We start from the raw sequence: 22,039 nt of genomic DNA, 5'->3' as shown, positions 1-22,039 counted from the left end.
AGCTTTCCTGGGGGGGGGGTGTCTCTGTGCTCTGGGGCGCAGAGGGTTAAATGCGGGTCTTAGGAAGTGGCCTGTGTGCTCCCCGCGCGCTCCCGACGTGTGTACCATGGTGAGAACTTGATATGGTGCTAGTGTGTGTTTGCGTGTGCGGCGTCGTTTGCGTTCGATGCGTGTGTTTGTGATGTGTGTGTGTGTGTGTGTGTATGTATGTATAGGGGAGGGGGTGAAAAGAGGTCCTCTAACCTACTTAAGGCACGATGTGTGTGTGTGCATGCTTGTACGTGTATGTCTGTCTGCGCTCGTGTGTCTTTTTAATTAGGTCTCTCCAGCGTACAGGGAATGGGATCCTTACTATAGGATCACGTAGCCATCGGGAAACCCGCTGTGGATTCCCCTTGGGGCTCTGGGCTTGGAATTTGGGGAGGATTCCGGGGATCGGGATGGTACCTTATTTAGCCCAATATTGGTACCTTTGAAGGAAGATTTCTCCAAAGGATGGAGATCTGCTACACTTGGACTCACCGTTTAATGTGAAAGAGAAATGGCCAAACCCTGAGGCAATGAGAGGCTGTCACTTTAAATTCCACACTGGGCAGATTCCAGGATTCTGATGGGAAATTGGAGTCACTGGGAGAAGTCGCAGGTGGACTCATCTGGGGCAAGTCTGGGATAGAGTCTACCCTGCCTCTCTGTTTGTAATCACAACAGCATTACAGCACCTCCTGTTTCTGTGCTCTGGGGGAGGATCTGGGCAAGTCTGTATGGATCCCCCTCCAGGGAAAGGAGAAAGGGTCCTCAGGGACTTGCTCATCCATCATAGCTACATAGAATCGCAGAGGAAATTTCATCTGGGGGCAGCTCTGAGAAATATGGTAGGAGATGGATGGGGCACTTCCCTAAGACAGATCCCTCTTTCCCTTCCCCATTGGGGAGACCCAAGGGAATCTTTTCCTGTACTATGCCTCCTCGTGGCTCCACTGGGCTTAGGAGGATCCTGGGAGAAGGCAGAGAGGCAATGTGTGTATGTGTGTGTGTGTGTGTGTGTGCGCGCGCACGCGTGCGCGCGTGCGCTTCAATACTGAAGGAGACCTACAATTTGGGAACTGGTTGTGGGTGGAGAACTCATGGCGGAGTGTGGCGGTAATTGACTTAAACTGCTGTTGATCTGCACCTCACATCTCTTGCTTGGCTCCAACATACTGCCAAGGGCACACAGGGCTGGTGGGAAGAATCTCAGTAAGGAAGACAGTTTGGGCCAAGCCCCCCTCTCCTCTTTCCTCCACCTTCTAGGAGGCTGTCTAGGTAAGTCCTTTGGCCTCCCGGGCTAGGTCCTGCTAGGCTTGGACTCTGGGGCCAGCCATTGATTTGATTCCCGGATGTGTCTTAAAGGCTTGCCCTACTCAGCAAAAATGCTGAGTTTTGCTGCTGTTAGCATGGCTTCCAGACTCGGCAGCTGTTACTTTCCCGAGGTAAGAGGCAGCCGTTCTGCTGTTAGGCAATGAGGCGCTGGAGGACAAGGGCTGAGATGCTGGGACCACAGCCTCTTGTCTACCTAGGCAGGAAGGGGCCAGTGGAAAGGTCTTCTAGGGGAAAAAAGTAGAAATATACTTGTCTTAAAAACCTATATGTATATATTTATCTTCTGGGGAGAGATAAAAGCAAACGTGTTCGCGGGAACCTGCCCTAGCGGGTGGGTGACTGTGCTACCTGCAGGCACTTGCAGACACACCGTTCTCTGGCCAGAGGCTGACACCTCAGGCTGAAGCTTCACGCGGCCACAAGGAATCTGCTTTGGGAAACTCATGTCAGAGCAGAGGTCCCCACTTCACTTTAGGTGGGGTGTGTGAAGGCAAAGGAGGAGACCCCGTGTTAGGAACTGCTCTCATTTTCTCTCTCTTTTAATACATAGACAATAGAAGCTGGACGGAATATTGAAGAGCAGAAGGGCAGGAGTCTGTAGCCAGAGAGGCCATGAGAAGTCCCCAACATTCTCTAGCGAGTTGGTGGGGTGCCCAGGGCTAGAACCTGTGATGCCTGACAGCCAGATCAATGTCTTTTCCTCTTGGCCACACTGCCCAGGGACTATATATTGCTCTCCACCCGTACCCTGCCACCATGTTCCCATCCAAGATAATCGATTATCTTCCCTCATCAAACTTCTTATTTCAGAGATGCACTTCAAAGCTGTTCCATCTGGAAACATGACCTGGAGAGAAAGGGTCCAACGCTTTAATCACACTCCCGGTTAGACAGAAACAGACAGACAGACATACACCTGCACAGAACATACATTCCTTCTCTAATGCCTTCAGAGAATGACACACAGCTAGGGACCTAATGCTGCCCATGCCTAGTAGACAGAAGCCAGCAGAGCATCTGGACTGTACCTGAGCTCTTTATTAAGAAATGCTTTGCTTTCCCCAGAGCCAAGTGTCCACCCATCTAGCAATGCAAATACTTCAGGCAAATTCATTTCTTTACATCAATGAGTCTCGTACCCCTATACAATCATACACGTTGCCGTCACGGGAGCATGCACAAGCACACATACATACATGGCACTCACATGGACACACGCAGATTTAGAAATCTTTTCTACTTGGTATACTTCCCAGAAGAGAATTGCAACCTCTGCACCAAATTGCTTTCGCCTATATGAAAGCATCAGCCACACGAAGACTGGGACTCATAGTCCCATGGAACGGGAAGTATAAAGCTCTGTGAAAGATGGGCTCTTAGGAAGTTTAGAATCATGTGCAAGCAAAAGTGTGCTCCCGGACTCCTAGCTGCTCTTTTTGGGGTGCAGGTGAACATGGAGAAAAAACACATGGGTGTTTCAGGCCCATCCGCAATAGAGCCTTTCCACACAGGCTTTTCCGGGGCTGGATGGCACTTTAGCTCCCAGAAGGGGGAGCTGTGACTCCATTTCAATCAAGAAGAAACAGATCAGAGATTCCAAATCAGCTGTTGAGCCCCTGTTGAGTTTAGACAGCCTAGCTCAGACTGCAATGAATATATTTGAAATTGTACAGGTGGGGACCTTAAAAACACTCTCCCCTGGTCCGTCCAAATAAGACATCTCCTTCTTAGTGCTTACAAGAGTTTATGCTTTTGACCAAAAAGTCCTCTGTTCCTCTGGAAAGGTCTTTGCCCAAGGGACCTTCAGTTGTGGGAAGAGAAAATTTCTGATTTGCATCCTCTAGCTTATCCCCTCCTGATTCCTTAGATGAAATCACCAGTACCTATCACCTGACCAGGCCACTAGGGTTAGCCATATCCTACTCATCTTCTCTACCTGCGTCCGCCCTGCTAAAATCGAAAGATTAACAAACTGGCCACTGAACTCCCAGTAATCATATTAAAGACAAGATGGGGGTCATGTGAAGAGGACGAATCTTCAAATGTCATTCTCCAAATAATTCCCCTCATTGTTTTCCATTCTAACCCCTTCTGCAAGGAGTACCTCTATCTTTCCCTCCTCCATTTCACAATGTCAGCCTCATATTTTTAATATCCTACCTGTATTTCAGCTTCCAGCTCAAATGACCCTTCCAAGAAGTCTTCCCCAAATCTTATTTTGTAATTAATCTCTTTCTACCCTGTTCTTTCATATAATTTTGTCTGAAGCTCTGTTTTAGCTTGCGTCTCTCTTTGCCCTGTTTCATACCTCTGTGGGCCTGTGTCTCACTTGCCCTCTTCAATATGGTCTAAGATCTTAGGAGCATCTTTTTATCCCCAGGGACTGACACAGTGTAGTTGCTCTAGAAATGTTTGCTGTTACATTCGAAGCCCAGTTTGATCAACAGCTGTAATTTCTCTCTCTCTTTCCCTCTTTCTCTTTCTGATAATTGTTTCATATTCACTCAAAGCAATTCAATCATGGCTTCAAAATTATACCACCTGTACCAATAATGTAGGGATACCAATGATGATACAGACAAGTAAACTTCTCTCCTACTTGGAAGTGAAAGTTTCCCTGCTGTGTTCCTGGGTCTTTAGTTTTGTTCTCATTTAATCTTCCTTCTCACCCAGTGAGGCAGACACAGCCCCTTTTAGTGAAGAGGAAAGTGAAATGCAGGATGTATAGGTCCCTTGCCCAAGAGGAGAGTGAAACTCAGTATGGCTAGGTCCCTTCACATAACCAACAGAGCTAGAATTTGAACCTAAGTCCTCCTTGCTTCAGCATCTCTGCCTTTTCCAGTGTACCTCTGAGTTAATGGTAACTGTTGTGGGTGGCCAAGAGGATTGGGTTGTTCAGTAGTTGCTAGGAACAGTTGGGGGGCATATTATTAACTCTTTGAAATTGATGTTTCATGACATTCATCAAAGAATCTCAGTGTTTTAAGGTTGCACTATAACCAAACCTTTCTCCTTATTCAAGAACCAAGAGTCCTTTTTGTAATATCCATAACACATGGCCACGCAGTCTCATTTTTAGTACTTTTAGCAACAGTGAACTCTTTGCCACACAAAGCAGCCTGTGTTGTCTAGGGAGAGCTTTGCTGGAATGTTTTCTCACCTTGACACTAAGTCTGCCTTCCATCCATAAGTCTCTAAAATCATATAACACAAGTATAATTCTCTTCCAGTCTTATAACCACAGATATTCTCTTTCAGACTAGATGGGCCTATTTTCACAGCCCTTTCTCCTGTAACATCCATTCAGGCCCCTCACCAAACTGTATGTTGTCCTGTGGGCATCGTCTAGTTTATCTTACTTACGGGGTAAGCCACAAAAGGGAGAGGTGAAGTTGAGTGAGGATTAAAAGGGACGTTCATTCATTTATTGATTCAGCAAATATTTATTGGCTGCCTACTATTTTTCAAGCATTGCTATAGACCAGTTCTGTCAAATAGAACTTTCTGTGATGCTGGATATGCTCCCCGTGCTGTCCAGTATGGTAGCCACAAAGCACATGTGACTGCTGGGCACCTGAAACATGGCTAGTGTTACTTTGGGTTTTTTATCTTATTTAATTTTTATTCATTTTATTTTAATTTAAGTAGCTGTATGTGGATAGTGGCTACTTACTGAACAGCACAGATCTGGACATCAGAACTGTAGCATGAACATGGTCCTGTTCTCATGGAGCTCATAATCTAGTGGGGAGAGATTGCTGATAAATGAGTAAAGACATAGGCAAACAAAACAATTGCAAATAAAAATTGGGGGTAATAGGCTAGAAAGAAATGTAGGTCACAGAACTTTAGATAGGGTCGTCAGGAAAAGAATTCTCGGAGGGAGTGATATTAGAACTGAGATTTAAATGAAAAGGAACCAACCTTGTGATTATGTGGGGAAAGAATATCATATCAGAGGCAGAAAGAAGAACAGTGATGACGTCACTAGGCAGGGTCAAGCTTAGGAAATCTAAAGGATAGTGTGACTGAAGCTTTTGCATGAGAAAGGGAATGTCATAAGATGAAAATAAGGTAGGGAGGGCTTCCCTGGTGGCGCAGTAGTTGAGAATCTGCCTGCTAATGCAGGGGACACGGGTTCGAGCCCTGATCTGGGAGGATCCCACATGCCACGGAGCAACTAGGCCCGTGAGCCACAACTACTGAGCCTGCGCGTCTGGAGCCTGTGCTCTGCAACAAGAGAGGCCGTCATAGTGAGAGGCCCGCGCACCGAGATGAAGAGTGGCCCCTGCTTGCCACAACTAGAGAAAGCCCTTGCACAGAAACGAAGACGCAACACAGCAAAAATTAATTAATTAATTAATAAACTCCTACCCCCAACATCTTCTTTAAAAAAAAAAAAAAGAAAAGAAGGTAGGAAGAGGCCAGATCACAAAGGTCTTGTACAAGGTGAAGGATTAGAAGTCTAGACATCTCCCCTTTGCAATCTCCCTGTCTAGGAAGTAGGTAGTCTGAGGACTGAGCTGAGGAGAGTTTGGAGATTGACAGAAGCTCATCATTACGTGTTCTCTCTGGGTTTTCTTTGTGTCCATTTTTAATCAGTCATTTCAGTGAATTCCTCTACTCTTAATTTCTAGTCCTGCTCTGAGTGCTACACACTCTGGAAATACCCAAATCTAAAGGGAGGGGGAGGACCTGGAGAGGGGGGAATGGCTAGAAAAGGAGAAGAGGAATGAATACCTGGGGAGAAGTAATTGAAATGAAGTCTGATGAAAAAGGAGGAAAGCTGGAATCAGTTTGGATCAGCAAATATTTATTGCATCTCTTGTCTGGGAAAGGCCTTAAACAAAATGGCTTGGGGGTATGGCGATGAATCGTGCCAAGGACTAGAGGAGGTCTGCAAATCCATAAATAATTAGCATTCATGGAGACTGATCATTGCCATTTCAGAAGTTCTGTGAGAGTTTGGTGAAGGGTAAGATTAAAAGAAGACACAGAGATGGTGGTGGTAGAGGAAGGAGGTGGATGGCTATGATTATAAAGTGTTGGAGATCAGAGATGACATCTGTTCATGTTATATCTTCATTAATTCCAAGTGTACGAAGAGCACAGAGACTCAGGGCACCTGATTTTAGTCCTGGCTCCTACCACCGTATATGTGGACCACCTTGAGAACATATCTGCCCTTCTCTGGGCTTGCCTTCTCCCAATTAAGAAGGACCACACGGTGGCCTGCCTTACCGAAGGGATTTGCCCAGCTCTGCGGAAATGGTGCATGACGAAATTCTTGTAAAAGCAGAGAGAGACTCACACGCAGTAGCCACACTTCATCATAAGGTTTAGATGTCTTCTCAAAAAAGCAAATCAAAAAGAAGTCATACCTCAGGGCACAGATTGTGACTCAACAGTGTTGCTGAGTGGGATAGAGGTGGCTTGCTTGTAACTCTTAATATCAAAGGGATTACGTGTTAGCAGGAAACCCACTGTCCTCCTGGAACATGGTAGCCTAGAAAGGCTGCCTAGAAATCTATAGACAGTCCTTGCTACTGAGGGGGTGGAGAAGACAAGAAGATAAGGAGGCTGAGGAAATGTGAAGTTAATTTCCTTTTTGCATATGAGGGTGAGGGGCATCTTTATCTCTCAAAGGAACTGTCTTTTGGAGATTGCAGTGGCCTTAAGGCAAATAGACTGAAAGAGACAGGGTGTGGGAAAGTTAAGAGTGGTAAATTACCAGGCCTGTCCGCCATCAGTTGTTGGACACAGGAAAGAAAGCCTGGGGTGGACACAAAATACATCATTCTGAACAAATCTTGTTCTCAGTTTGTGATTATCTCACAGGGTGCAGAGCTGCATACAACAATGTCAGGGCCATCTTGGGAACAGCTAAGAGACTGTGTTCCCCCCAAGTGTGAGGAGGTAGATGCATAAGGCAATTAACAAAAGCAAGATGCCATGGTTTTTGTGTAAATTGCAAAGGTCAGAGCAGCAGGGTTCCAAGTAAATGGCCCATCTGAACAGCTAGAACCCTTTGTAAGGGTTAACCCAATACTGGCCCGGAGGGGTTTCTGAGGCATAATTTATCTAGCCTTTCAGAAGTCCTGCAAATGAACCAGTAGAAACCTCTATGAGAAAAAATGGATCCTGGGGGTATTTTGGAGCAGTTGAGTTACAGATTGATGACAAGCTGATTCAGGAGGAGGAAGGGCAGACATCTAGGATGCCATTGCTTTTTAGAGGACCCACACTTCTAAGTGGTCAGTCCTTACGTAGGTGAATTTCTGGTGGGCTGTGGAATCCCTAGACACTCCAGAGACCCCCACCCCCACCCCAAGATCGGTCTGGAAGACATTCCAAGAACTGTGATATCTACCTTAAGTAAGTATGTTTTGGTTTACATGGTAGTGGATAAGCTAAATTTCTCATGGAATTTGATGGGCTCTGGGTTTACAGGCACATCATAGGGGAAGGACCCACAAGAAGCCTTACCTGGTACTATAAAAACATCTGCACAAAGCACAGGAGCCATTAAAAAAAGAAAATCAGCACTTCGATGTGTTTGGGAATGGAGGGAAAGATTGAAAAGTAGATTACCCAGCAGCAGGAGGTGGTAATATGGTTTTCCTACTGGGATCAGTTTTGGAGTCATGACTCTCTAAGGTGACGTGGTCCTCGTCAAGTGCCATTACCAGAGTTGGCCGAGGCAAGGGAGGGCCGAAAGAGGTCTAAAGAAATTTATTCTGAATGCATATCAGCAGGACAGCGTCATTCAAAGTCCAGTGAAACCTCACAAGTGATTCCTGAAAATATTACTGTATCAGCCGCAGTTTTACCTGCCCTCTCCTCTCAATTCCTGACAGTGAGAATTATACATTTAGGCAGAGCATAGGATAGGACTTGAGGAGTTCTGGAAGGGTCTTCGCCCACAATATTTAGTGATGGCTGATCTATCACAATTAGAGAACCATTCTTGAAGTGGAGCAGTGGGTATGCCAAGAATGTCAGCAGTTCTTTGAGCTGTACTGGGTACTTGGCATAGATATCTTGTTGAATGTTCTCAACGAGCACTTGCATAAGCAGTCTCATCCCCCACGCTGGAGACGAGGAAACCAGGGCTTAGTGCGGTGATGCCCCTCGGTCAAGGCCACACGCTGAGTCAGTCATGTGTTGAGGACTTGTACTATTTCTGTCTCACTTGAAAGCCTAGCGGTTGAAAGCGTGGACTCCAGAGTTTGCATGGCAGCTGTGCCACTGACTAGCTCTGTGACCTTGGCCAGATCACCTGATGTTTCTCTGCCAGTTTCTTCATCTGTAAAATGAGCATAGCAGTAGTTACTCCTCATAGAGATATTGTGGGGTTTTAATGAGTTTATACGATAGGTACTTTGAATCATGCCTGGCAGATCATCACCATTATATAAACGTTAACTATTATAACTTTTTTTTTTTTATTATTACTACACCCTGTTGCATTAGATGAAATGTCGCCCAGGCCCCAGGTATGTTCCCCAACTGGAAAGGTCCTGTAGGAAAGAGATTATTATCAGGTTCGAGGCACTACCTTGCAAATGAGCTTTCTCAATCTTTTCTTTCCTTTTGGAGGCACCTCGTGGTATGCAGAGCTTCCCTGGCCAGGGATTGAACCCGCGCCCCCTGCAGTGGAAGCACAGAACCCCAACCACTGGACCACCAGGGAAGCCCCTCTCCATCGTTTTTACCAATCCTGTTCCCTCATATGGCAATGTGATACCAGCAGTTAGGTGAGAGATTAAGAGAGTAGGAAAAGGCCTTGAAAGATTCAAAATGATTGAGGCAGATTTTTTAATTCTTTCTATTACCACGTGTCAGAAAACAGATATAGCCATACGATCATTGACCAATCAGGGCTGAAAAGTCATCTTCAATATGGTCCGGGTCAACTTTCTCATTTTTTTTTACATATACACTTTTTCCTCTTTAGGGTCCAACTATATCTGAGTTGGTCATGGTACCCTAGTCCCCTGCAGCCCATGTCATTGTACCTCTTGATTTGGTGTCCTAATCTGTAAGACCTGGGTGTTCAGCAGGTACCTATGGGAGAGCAGCTGATTGACAGCAGGCCACACACCCTCGTGAGAACCATGTTTATCATCCTTCTCCTCACGACTCCCCTCTTCCTTGTCTTCATCCTGTATCTTACCAACTGCTTGTATATCTTAACATGTGTATCTTATTCAGCCTTCACATTCTGAAGCTGGAATTCTTCTCCCCATTTTCCAGATGCGGACCACATGCCTCAGAGGTGAAAGGATTTGCCCCAAGATAAAAAACGAGTGATAGCATCAGGTCTCAAACCCATATCATCAGACACTAAACATAACGTCTTTCTACTGAACTGCCCTCCATCCACACACACCCCTAAGGCATGGTCCAGCCCCTAGAAGCTTGGTGGCTTCCCCAAATCAAGGTGGATTCTTGCTGTTTGGTCTCTGTTGTTTTAGGCCAGGTACGTTGTTGCAAATCTTCAAGCCTTCTGTCATTGTGTCCCTGCCCTCAATCCCAGTCTTGTATATGCCTAAATGAGGAAGGCATCTATCTTACGTGCTCCAGGAGATGTTATAAATGGTGTCACTGGAGGGAGACTCCTTAAATCTCCTTAATAACCTGCATTTTGCTTTCTCTCCTTCTTTATCTGTCAGCGTCATGAATATCTTCCACTCTTCCAGTGCTTTCTGGCTGCCAACTTCATAGCCTCTTAAAATAGTAATTTAACTTCACAATGCCTCAGCAGGAAACCTTAGCTTAGCATGTTTATTTGCACCCTTAAGTTGTGGAAGCTCCAGTGCTGCTGAGACCAGGACCAGTGGTCATAGAATAAGCTACTTTCTGACTCTGGGCCCCAGCCAAGAGCCAAGATCTTACTTTTCTTGGGAATAGAATCACCAAAGCCACCTCTGGTAACAGTAGCACTTTTAAAAGAGGCTCAGGAAATAGCAGGGTGGAGGTGGTATGAATTGTGACAGCCTAATGTTGCAAGAGAAAAGATATATATAGACAGATAGAATATATATTATGTAAAATATATATAGAATACATATGTATATATATTCTCTCTATGTATATAGATATCTATATATACTCTCTCTCTCTCTCTCCACACACACACACACACACACACACACACACACACACTCACATGTGAGTGTATAAAGGAATACTGAATGTAGTTGAGAATAGGTAGGAAGGAGAAGAACAGTAGATATAGGGGGAAATGTCCAAGGCAGAGTTCTCTCTCTTAATGAAACCTGAGCCCAGATATGGTCATAAGATCATCTTTTGCCAGAATATGATCTGAATATGATGGGACTTCCAGCTAAAAATGGGATGGGGAACACACTTGGTTCATAAACCTATACAAAAACCCAAAATATTCAGGTTCCCTAGTAATCAAACAAATGAACATAGGAATGTGTTGCCACACAACATCATCAAGATGTGTGTGTGTGTTTTTAACGCCAGCATCCAGTATTGGTAAGAATGAAGGGAAAAAGACACTCTCCTGGGGCATTGGCAGAAATCTTTATTGAATGCAACCTTTTATGAAATGTGACTTTCATTCTTTCATTTAAGAAACAGACATTGTTTATTGAACACTTGTTCTGTGTAAGACATTGTTCTAGGAGCTGTAAATGCAGCAGGGAGCAAAACTGACTAAGCCCCTGCCTGCTTGGAGTTGACCTTCTCATGAGGGAGAAGAGAAATAAATAAACAAGCAAACATATAGTATGTCAGGTGGAGAGGAGGGTCATAGAGGTGGAAGGCAGCCTGGTGGGAGAGGGCGGGTTGTTTTGTATAGATGGGCAATGGACATCCTCAGTGAGATGTTGACATTGGGCAGAGGTCTGTCTGAAGTCGTGGGAGCGCCATGAGGACATCCGGGGACGAGCATTCCAGCAAGAATAAAGTCTCTGAGGTCAGACTGTGCTTGGTGGATTGGAGGAACAGTGAGACCAGTGTGGCTGCAGTGAGGTGATCAAGAGGAAGGTGGGGAGAAGAGGAGATGCTCTAGAACAGGGTCAGATCTCTTTCCAACTCTACCGCTCTTGTTGTCTCTGTCCCTGTTTTTTAAAAGAAGATGAAAATCCTTCCATTTTAAGAAATTCCCCATTCCAAGAAGTAAATTAATTATTTGTATGAGAAGAAGGAGTTCAGAGTGTTTGGGAGAAAAAAGGAACACCAAAACAAAGCATATCATGGAATATCTAGAGTCATTCGGAATGATAGTTAGAGAAGCACATTTATATATTAGAAGGTGGGATGAAAATAGGGAACCTGTAATACGGGGCTAGCAACAGTACCTCCCTATTAGTTTAGCTGTGAATATCTGTGAATTCAGCTGAGAATGAAAATCACGTGTATAAAGCGCCTAGCAGCATGCCTCATATACAGTTAAGTGCTGAATCAGTGGCACTCATGATGACATTTATCGGTATGGATATATTTTTTGGTAACCTACTAAGTTAAAAAAAAAAACCAAAAAAACCCCCCAAAACCCCATAAGGTACAGAATATTGTGTATAGCCTGCTATTTTGAAAGGTACACCTTAATATAATATTTGAGTGGTTAACTCTGGGCGATAGGCTATGAGTGAATTTCAGTCTCTCCTATATACTTACCTGTATTGCCTAATATTTCTTTAATGAATGTGCATTACTTGGGTAATGAGCATTTTAAGCAGTAAGATGTGGTGGACCAGTGAATAGTTCTTGGTAGAAAAAAGCCCTGAAGAAGCAGAGACATGTGCTTTAATGCAGAGTTTGCTAAATTTCTAAGTAATTTGTCCTAAATCAAATTTAAATGGACTCAGTTTTTTTTTCCTTTTTTTTCTTGACCTTGGCCTGAGCAATAATACTCATAAAAACCAAATATTTGATAAGTAATTTATACTTTGCAATATACACTAAAATAGCTCTCATGCCCTTAAAAGACAAGCTGTACCACCTCTGAATCATCTGGAATCATCTGGAATCATTTCACATACTGGTAGTATTTTGTGTGCCACGATTTGGAAAACACAGATTTAGTGGGTGCCACCTGGGAATCAGTTTTGACTCTAAGTGTCACTTTTAGTTTTGGGTAAATCACATTCCTTCTCTGGACCTCAGTTTCCTTGCTTTTAAAATGAGGGCTTGAGATTCAGTAGGGGTCCTAAGAAACCCTTTGGAGGTGCACCGGGGGAGTAGGAGGGTTGAGCAAGTGAGATTTACTCAGAGTCCATCCTCACCTTGCCATCTACCTAGAGCAGATCTACTTTATCTTGGCTTTATTACTCTTGTATAAGAGTTGAGTAAAGGGTTCCAGGTCTTTTAAAAAATGACTTGAAAATCATTGGTTTAAACATTAAATGAGGGCTTCCCTGGTGGCGCAGTGGTTGAGAGTCTGCCTGCCGATGCAGGGGACGCGGGTTCGTGCCCTGGTCCGGGAGGATCCCACATGCCGCAGAGCGGCTGGGCCCGTGAGCCATGGCCGCTGAGCCCGCGCGTCCGGAGCCTGTGCTCCACAACGGGAGAGGCTGCAACAGTGAGAGGCCCGCATACCGCAAAAAAACAAAACAAAACAAAACAAAACAAAACATTAAATGGTCTTTAAAGGGGATTTACAAATGATAGATTTTGTCCTCAATTTTAAGTCATTGTCTTGAGCTCTTTGGGAAGCTATGTATGACTCTGACATATCCCCAAGGGCTGAGTGGGAAGAGAAGGCATATGTAAGACTGTGTCTTTGCCACCTTTGTAATCACAATGCACGACATATAATCGCCCTCAAAGATTAAATGAATTCAAGAAGGTATGAGCTATATATTCAAGGCAGCCTCGTATGAAAATGAAATATTTCCACAGGAAACCTCAGGAGTGAAAGCATGCTAATCCATGTTGCCCAGGAAAGGCTTAGGACAGGCAATGGCATTGGAGGGAAGGATCTGTCCTCGTGCAAGTGGAAAGGGGGCATTCCGCGTAGAGGAAATGGTGGGCACGAAGACGTGACCCCAAGTTTGTGTCTGTTTTTCATCACAGAACCATAGAATGTTAGAGCTAGAAGGGACCTTACGATGCATCATATCTGACCCTCCCTCTTTTTTTCAGATAAAGAAATTAAGGCTCTGATGGGGGAATGTTATGGCAAAGGCCACGATCTTTATTAGTGAGGTTGTTAAACCTCCCCCGACTCCTGATTCCCCGGCAACAGCTATTCTTCTGACTGAACATTTTCATGTCATTTCCCACGGTGCACGAGTTCCTCTAAAACTCTGAGAAAAAGGTGTTGTGTGGTCAAATAAATTTGGGAGCTGCTTCAATGATTTACCCTCTCTTGGAAATCAAATTATATATAAGCATATTTCCTGACAAAGTCCTGTCATAGAGATTTTAAAATCTAATTCAGTCTTTCTCAGAATTTGACTACATAGTTTCAGCTTTCTATATTTTTCATTTAATTCATAATAATGTTCTATATAGCTTACTTGAGGAAACTCTGCACTAGACAAATCTATCTTCCATAGAAAAATAAGAATATTATGAGTACGGAAAAATTTTATATGAGCAATTCTGATGGTCCATATTATTTCAGAGATGATGGTCATATTAAGAAAATTATTATCAAAGAAGAGTAAGAAGGGAAGTTTCCCAGATTTAATGTAACTTTCACCTTCCTCCCTCCCTTCCTTCCTTCTGCCTTTACCATCCTACTTTCCTGCCCTTTTTCTCTCTGATCTCCAATGAACAGGACATTTTTTTGATCTGAAGCTCTGCTGGTCGGATAAGGAGACAGGTGTGCATCATGAGGTCATACAGAGTAGCTGGTGCTGAAATTGGAGCATCACAGCAGGTTAGGGAGAAGAGAGGAGGTCTGTCTGCGTGAGCCATGAAGGACGGATAGATGCTGGAACGGCATTCCAAGTAGAGAGTGGGAGATGAAATAGTTCAGTCTGACTGGAGAGTGTGCTCGGGGCAAAGCTAGAGACAATCTAAGGATGAAACATATAAAATCTTAGAACTCCTATTAAGTAATCTGTGTTTAGAACATTGTTGCTAACTCTTAAGAAGTGGATGGACTTGATCACATCTGGGATTGAGAAAGACAAAGACAGAGATACGGGGAAGGGGAGGGAGGAGTCCGGTGGCCCTGTAGCAGGTTATCGTAATTGTTCAGATGACTGATAGAAGATGTCCTTCTAGGCTAGGGCAGTGACAAGGGAGTGGATTGGAGAAGCAGTGATGGTGGGACACAGGAGAGGGAGGGGTTAAGGATAACTTCCTCCGAGCCTGTGCCAGATCTAGGCCTGTGCTCTCTAAATAGTGCGTCCAGAAACAGCAGGGTCTCAATTATCTCACCGTGGGCTGTGAAATTCTAAAAAAAAAAAGTTCTCAAAACAAAATTGTTTAATTTGCTTTAATTGAAAAATAAACACATGCCATGTACAGCACTCTCGGGAGGAGGAGGAAAAGCTAGAAAATGAAATGAACAGTTGGGTGTGGTAGGCCCTCAGTTATTAGAAATTCTGAAATGAGAATTGGTGTTGGTTGAGGACATTAATTTGGGGTTAAATTCGGGAGTGGGAAGTGTAAGCCTTTTCTCTAGGCATTGGTTTTCTTAATCTCTCATGAAATTATTTTTATTATTATTAAGAACATTAGAATGGAATAGAATCTGCAAAAATACTGAGTCACTGTGCCATACACCTGAAACAAACACAATATTGTAAATCAGCTGTACTTCAATTTAAAAACAAAAGAACATTATAAAGCAGCTGTGGAATAAAGGAACATAGGGTCACCCAGAGGGTTTGATCCTTCTCTGTGGTGTTAATTCTGTGACCTTTGGCGAGTTACTCAGTTTCTTAGCCTCAGGCTGCTTATCTGTAAAATGGGGATATACGAATCCCTACGTTATTGTGTTCCTATGAGGATGGTATAATTAATACACATGGAATTTCTAGCATACTGTTAAGAGATGATGGAGAAGGAGGGGGAAGGTGAAAGAGGAGAAGGAAAGGGTAGAGGAAGGTTAGAAGGAGGCAAGGGGAGAGAAAGAGGAGGAAGAATATTGCAGTGAGTCCAGTGGACTCATTCAGTCACACAGGATGGATTTGAGAGCCTTCTACATGCCGACGCTGGGGGATACCATGGCAGGAAACAGCTGAACCTTGCCTCTGTGGCACCTCTATTCTAGCAATCAGTATTCTCAATCTCTAGGCCATAGCATGGAGTCAAGGAGGAAGATTGGGTGAAGGGAGGTGGTTGGAAAGCCTCAAGATGTGTTTTAGGAGCCCTTATCTCAATTGGACATTCTTCTCTCTTTTCACAACCAGTCTGCCTTCCCCGATCAAGTACAGATGCTGTGACCCTGACGTGGGTTCCACTTGTGTCATGGGGAACACAGTCTGACCACCACTTTCACATCAAGGTGATGGTGGCTTGGAATTGTTAAGCGTTTTCTCTCTCTCTTTATTTTTTTTTTGGCTGCGTTGGTTCTTTGTTTCTGCTGTGCGCAGGCTTCTCATTGCAGTGGCTTCTCTTGTTGCAGAGCATGGACTCTAGGCGTGCAGGCTTCAGTAGTTGTGGCTTGCGGGCTCTAGAGCACAGGCTCAGTAGTTGTGGTACGTGGGCTTTGTTGCTCCGCAGCATGTGGGATCTTCCCGGACCAGGGCTCCAACCTGTGTCCCCTGCTTTGGCAGGCAGATTTTAAACCACTGAGCCACCAGGGAAGCCCCTGTTAAGCTTTAAGTGTCTTGATTCTTATGATATTGACATCTTAGAATGATAGTTGTAGAATCTTAGGATAATAAAAACTGAGAGTCAGAATCTCATGGACTCATAGAATGTAATATTTATGGAATATAAAAATCAACTCTGAGTACCACCAAATCTTAAAAATCATAGACTCATGGAATTAGAGTTTCTTGGAAGAGAATGGCATTTTATGGTTATCTGGTCCACCCTCCTTCCTAGTTCATGGAAAATACTAATATAGCATTAAAACTACAAACATTCTTGAGAACCTTTATACAGGAAAAAGGTGGCCTTGAAGGAAATACAATGCTTAATAACACTAATGGTAATATTTTGGTCAAGGGACACTGATGGTGGAGACAGGTGGAGTTTCCGAACATCATAAAAATTCTTGGTGGGGGCCAGGGAGGGCAATCGTTGACTTTACTGATACCCGAGACACTCAAGTAATAGAAATCTTGAAGCAAAATAGGAATCTGTGACTTTGCTCACTGACCATTCATGTTGTCATTTTAGAAGATAGTCCCCTGAATATTGGTCTTCTTTCTTAGGACTGTAAGTTCTGAGGGTGACAGATGCATCTCTGTGACTTATACAAGGTTTCTAGAAAAGCGCTTTGCATTGCTGGACCCTTCAGGCCTCCAGTCTTATTGTTTTTTTTCCCCTCCTTAACTTCCTCTTGTTCACACAAGGTCAACTATTGTTGATCTGTGTCCTTGCTTATGTTTCCTCTGAAGTGCTGGCTTATATGCCCAAGACTTTTTTCTTTTAGAAAAAAAACCCCACCTGGCGTCCATTTCGTGTGGAGTAGTTGTTTCCTCCACATCTCTCACAGATACAGAAAGAACCTGGCTTAAGGAAATGTAGAGAGTATGTAGGGCTCTTTACTTTATACCACGGAAGCTGTGTGTGTGTGTGTGTGTGTGTGTGTGTGCGTGCGTGTGTGTGTGCACATTTGTTCATGAGCATGTAGGTAATTTACATTTTTTAGGTATTAAGAAATGCATGTTAAAAAAAATTCATATATATATATGAAATATATATGAAAAAATGTTTATAAATATTCATATATATACATGAATATGTATGTAGTAAATATGTATGCACCGGCTGAAACCATAATCATCCAACAGAGCAAATCTGTATCTTTGGTTTTGGGGGTCGAAGGAGTTTGGGGAAGCACATCCAAGAGGCAGAGGATAGACAGCTTAGTATAAATTCATCCACAGTGCTGACATGGCTATGTGCTTTGCAGGGATTTTTCACTACAAGTTATTAACCCCTGAGATCTTTTTTTTCAAAATAAGTATACCCAGGCCCAACCCAGACCCACTGAATCAGATTTTCTTTGGTAGTGCTCTCATTTGAATGTATTTAACAAGTTCCCCCAGCAGTTCTGAAGAGCATTCTTGACTGACAACCTCTGCTCTCTGGCAGCCTTCATCCAACAGCGGTACCCAAAGGCTGGTGTGTGTCACCATCTTTGGGGAGGTTGATTGACAGGCAGGATCCCAGCCTCCACAGTCCTGGAGCCTGACTCAGAAGTTCATGGTCTGGACCCAAGATGCTTTTGAAAAGCATCAGGTGTGTCCATTTCAGGTGATCCCGAGACCACAGTTAGTGAAATATTCAGGTAGGCTTTAAAGATAGAAGAAGAGGGAGCCAAAGGAAGCGAATATCAGAGGGTATTCATGATACAGAAACTGAAGGAGGAGAAAGACAGAAAGAATTGGGAGGAAAGGAATGCAGAACTTGGGAAAGGTATTAGGATGCTCTTGTGTGGTCACTTTGGAAGGTGTAGGAAAGGTAAAACCCCCATGTTCCACTCATGTTATTTCAGCAAGAGCCTGCAGGAACTCTGAGGCAGGCCGTGTGTCTCTGTTTTACAGATGATGGGACTGAGGTTCGGGCTTAAGTGATTGTTTTGAAATCACACAGGAACAGAGCTGGGATTGGGACCCGGTTTTCCTGCCACGTGCAGCCTCCCCCCACCCCCGCACTTCCCGTCACTGTCTCCTCTGCTGGGGTCTTTCTCAGACCCCGACCTCAGCCCACATACATCTCAAGCTATCTGACACCCAGTCAAGCCGCATAAACACTCCAGATTCACTGCGCTGATGCTCCAAGGAGCTGAAACAGAGCTTCGAAATTCTCCTTCACTTTTAATTAAAAAACGATTTAGGCCAACCCTGGGTTCCCAGTTCTATTTAACTGCGACTGCTTTTAACTGTTGCTGTATTTTTATTGTGGCAAATGTGATGCACCGATCCATCTTCCCGGTAATGCTTCTCAGTTTCTGCTCCATCTGTTGAAGAGAAAACATTTGCAGAAATTTCTCGGCTTCTCTCCAAGGGCTGAAACTTCAGTTGTAGCAAGGAATGCAGTACAGGAAATGGAGTTGGCCATCGGCGAAATCAGGAAATTGGCAACATCTATTTCCAGTATTTTCTGGATGATCATTTCCCCAAACTAAAGGTTCTCCCGTGAGCCCAGCCAGTGCCATCATGTTACGCTGTATGCATCTGGGGGTGGCTGGGCACCCCACAGATAGGTTTTTCCACTCACATTTACAATGGAACCATCAGTTCTGTTCTCATCTTTGTCCCTTATTCCAAGCTAGATCCAACATTGGGGTTTTTCTAATAAACTATCCTTAGTTCTTAATAATGACTATGCTTGGTGTAGAAGGGGTTTTGGACTCACATCAGTAGATTGAGTTCAAGTCCCTACTTTTCCACGTTTTAACCCAGAAAATCACTCAAACTCTTTGAGCCTGGATTTCCTGGGAAAGCCCTGGTACGTTGTAAGTATCAAACGGTTTAATTAAAGCCCGAATGCTCTGCAGATTGTGAAATGCTGCACTCATGCTATACATACCCAGACATGCCAGTAATTTGTCAGCTTATCTTACTTGTTCATTCTTTCATTTACTTACTTATTTATGGGACATTTGCTGAATGAATGCTATACACCAGGTCCTGCTTTGGTGTAGGTGATACTGACATGAATAAGGCAAAAGCCACACCCTCCAAAGCCCACATGTATGGCAACATAAGTGTTGGCGCATGGTTATGAATAGGCTGTGGTTTCCTCTTCCTGGGGAGTCAGGGGATTCTTCAAAGAGGGGATGACCTTGAACTGAATATTAACGAATAAGGGGTGCGTTAGGTTTGGGATGGGAATAGGGTAAAGAGAGCATTCTTGGCAGAGGAATTGGCTTCGGAAAACCTAACAGAGGGGTAAAACAGATTGGGACGTGCTGAAAATATCTGCAGGGAATCTAGAAAGTAAAGGCAGAGATTCTGGGAAGAGACACGGAGAGTAAGATATGGCGAATAATGAGGTAAAGTGACAATAGCTGATAGTTGATATCTAGAGGTGGGAGGAAGCCATTGATAGATGTAATCAAGGAAGTAGCCCAGTGTGACACTGATTTATAATAAGGAGTATAAATTTGGTCTTCATCCCCCGTTCTGGTACAGAGCTCTGAAAACCCTTGGAATTTCCTAAGTGATGAGAGCTACGTAGGTGTCTTTTGTTATGTTAATAAGGCACCTTTTGAAAAGCGCCGAAGGGCTGGGGCTGGATGCCAGTGGAGTCAACCAAGTGATTAGAGGGTTGGAACTTTCAGTCCCATCCCCCAACCTCTGGGGAAGGGACAGAGAGGGTAGAAGCTGCATCAGTCACCAATGGCCAGTGATTTCATCAAGCATGCTTATGTAATGAAACCTCTATAAAACCCCCCAAAAGGAGGGTTTGGTGAGCTTTGGGATTGGTGAACACGTGGAGATTCGGAGAGAGTGGCACTCCAAGAGGGCATGGAAGCACTGTGCCCTTTCCCCTTCCTTGCCCTTTGCATCTCTTCCATCTGGCTGTTCCTCTAGTTATATTTTCTTATAATAAACTGATGATCTAGTGGGTAAACGGTTTTCCTGAGTTCTGTGAGCCGCCCTAACAAATTAAACCCCAGGAGGGGGTCGTGGCGACCTCTGATCTACAGCCAGTGGATCAGAAGTATAGGTAATAACCTAGGCTTGCTATTGACACCCTGAGTTAGAGGGGGTCATTGGAACCTTCAGTCTGCAGCCAGTTGCTCAGAAGCACAGGTAACAACCTGGGCTTTAGCTAGGCATCTGAAGTCCAAGATCATTGGAACCTCCAGTCTATCGCCGATGGGTCAGAAACACAAGTGATGACCTGGGCTTGTGATTGGCATCTGAAGTGTGTGAGTGTGACAGCGGGGGGCGGGGGCGGGGGCACAGTGTCTGGGTAGATAGTGTCAGAACTGAGTTGAACTGTGGGACACCCAGCTGGTGTCGGAGCATTGCTTCTTGTTGTGGGAAACACTCCCTGTCCCCAAGCCCTTGCTTTATAACAAAGTGAATCAGTTATGCATATACATATGTTCCCATATCTCCTCCCTCTCGCGTCTCCCTCCCTCCCACGCTCCCTGTCCCACCCCTCCAGGCGGTCGGCTCTCTGGGTTTTGCTTGTTGCCAGAGATTAGACTGCCATCTGGGTAATACCTGCATCCAAGATGTTGCATGTGGATTCTTGCTGATTTTCAGAAGTTTGTCAACAATGCCTTTTGTTTATTTTCGTGCAGACAAAAAAAAAACAAAACGCTAGAACATTAAGGTTAGGAGAAGAGACTGGTCATGTGGGGTGAGGGCAGGAAGTCTGAGGCTCAGTTTTTTCAGTGCTTGGGGGATCTTGGTAAGCCACAGCAGGGGCTGAGTTAAAAAAAAAAAAATCAGGCATGAGCAGAGGATGCTGAATGGATAATCTGTTTGAGGGTCCCTCTTAGTAAAACAAAGGTGTTTGCACAACTGGATGGGAGCTGTGGCATTTGAGGTTGACTGCATGGCCAAAAACTGGGAGGTTGGAGGTAAAGGCATAACCTCAGCACTGGGTAAGCATTTTAACTAGAGCATCTTGGCAGTCCTCCTATCCACTTACCCATTCATCTATTCATGCAATGAGCATGTGTGAAAAGGCTCCTCTTTGTACTAAAGGCTGCGGTTAAAATGATAAAGTAGATATGCCTCTGCTCTGGAGGAGTTTAATCAACTGATAAACACCTACTCTGTGCTAAATATGATACAAAAATGAACTAGACAGTATGGACTTTTAAAGGGATTATAATTTAGGAGAAAGATTACTATTAAGCAAATAGAGTATGATATGAGTGTGCTGGAACACGGGCGTGTGTGTGTATTCCAAATAATAACAGCAACAATGTATATTTATTGAGCGTTTTCTCTGTGCAAGGCACAGTACTAAAACATTTTATTATATGTACTTCTCAAATGATTTTCCCTGATAACCTCTGAAATAGGTAGAGTACAGCTACTATCCAAATTTTAGCAAAAGGAAAACGGATTCAGGGATGTTACATAAGTTGCGCAAGGAAACAAAAGAATAGCAACAGAATGGGAAACAAACTGATGTCTTTTGACCTCAGTGCCCTTCCTCTTAGCTTCTTTCCATCCGTCCCATCTTCCCTGACACATGACAGGGGCTCTGGAGGAAAAAGTAACTAACACGGTTGGGTTGGAGAGATGGGGTGGAGGCAGGAAAAACGCTTAAGCTGTGGGTCTAGTGAGAGTCCATTAGGAGGACACATTCAGGAAGAGCATCTCAGGGTGTGAGAACAAAGTGGTCTGAACCATCATGGACTGTTGAGGAAGAATAATTAGCTCTGAGTAGATGGGTTGGAGACAGCCATGGAGTAAAAGCAGGAGAAGGACAGTCCCATCCCTCCACACGGCACAGCCTTGGGCAGGGCACAGTGTCTTGGATTTTGGTACAGTTGGCCCTCTGTACCCAAGGATGTGGAGCCCACGGGTCCAGAGGGTCGACTGTACCGTGCCATTTCACATAAGGGACTTGAGCATCCGCAGATTTTGTTTTC

General features: G+C 44.3%; 1 protein-coding gene across 1 annotated transcript in view; it reads left to right on the top strand.

Moving 5' to 3' along the window:
- BRINP1 (BMP/retinoic acid inducible neural specific 1) overlaps positions 1-22,039 on the top strand; it is a 179,284-nt gene that overhangs the window by 969 nt on the left and 156,276 nt on the right. The gene's annotated exons all lie outside the window — the stretch shown is intronic.

Source organism: Neophocaena asiaeorientalis, unplaced genomic scaffold (genome assembly GCF_003031525.2).
Source record: "Neophocaena asiaeorientalis asiaeorientalis breed wild unplaced genomic scaffold, Neophocaena_asiaeorientalis_V1.1 scaffold78, whole genome shotgun sequence".
NCBI classification, from domain to species: domain Eukaryota; kingdom Metazoa; phylum Chordata; class Mammalia; order Artiodactyla; family Phocoenidae; genus Neophocaena; species Neophocaena asiaeorientalis.
The sequence above is the reverse complement of the archived record's forward strand: the minus strand, read 5'-3'. Positions and strand labels throughout refer to the sequence as shown.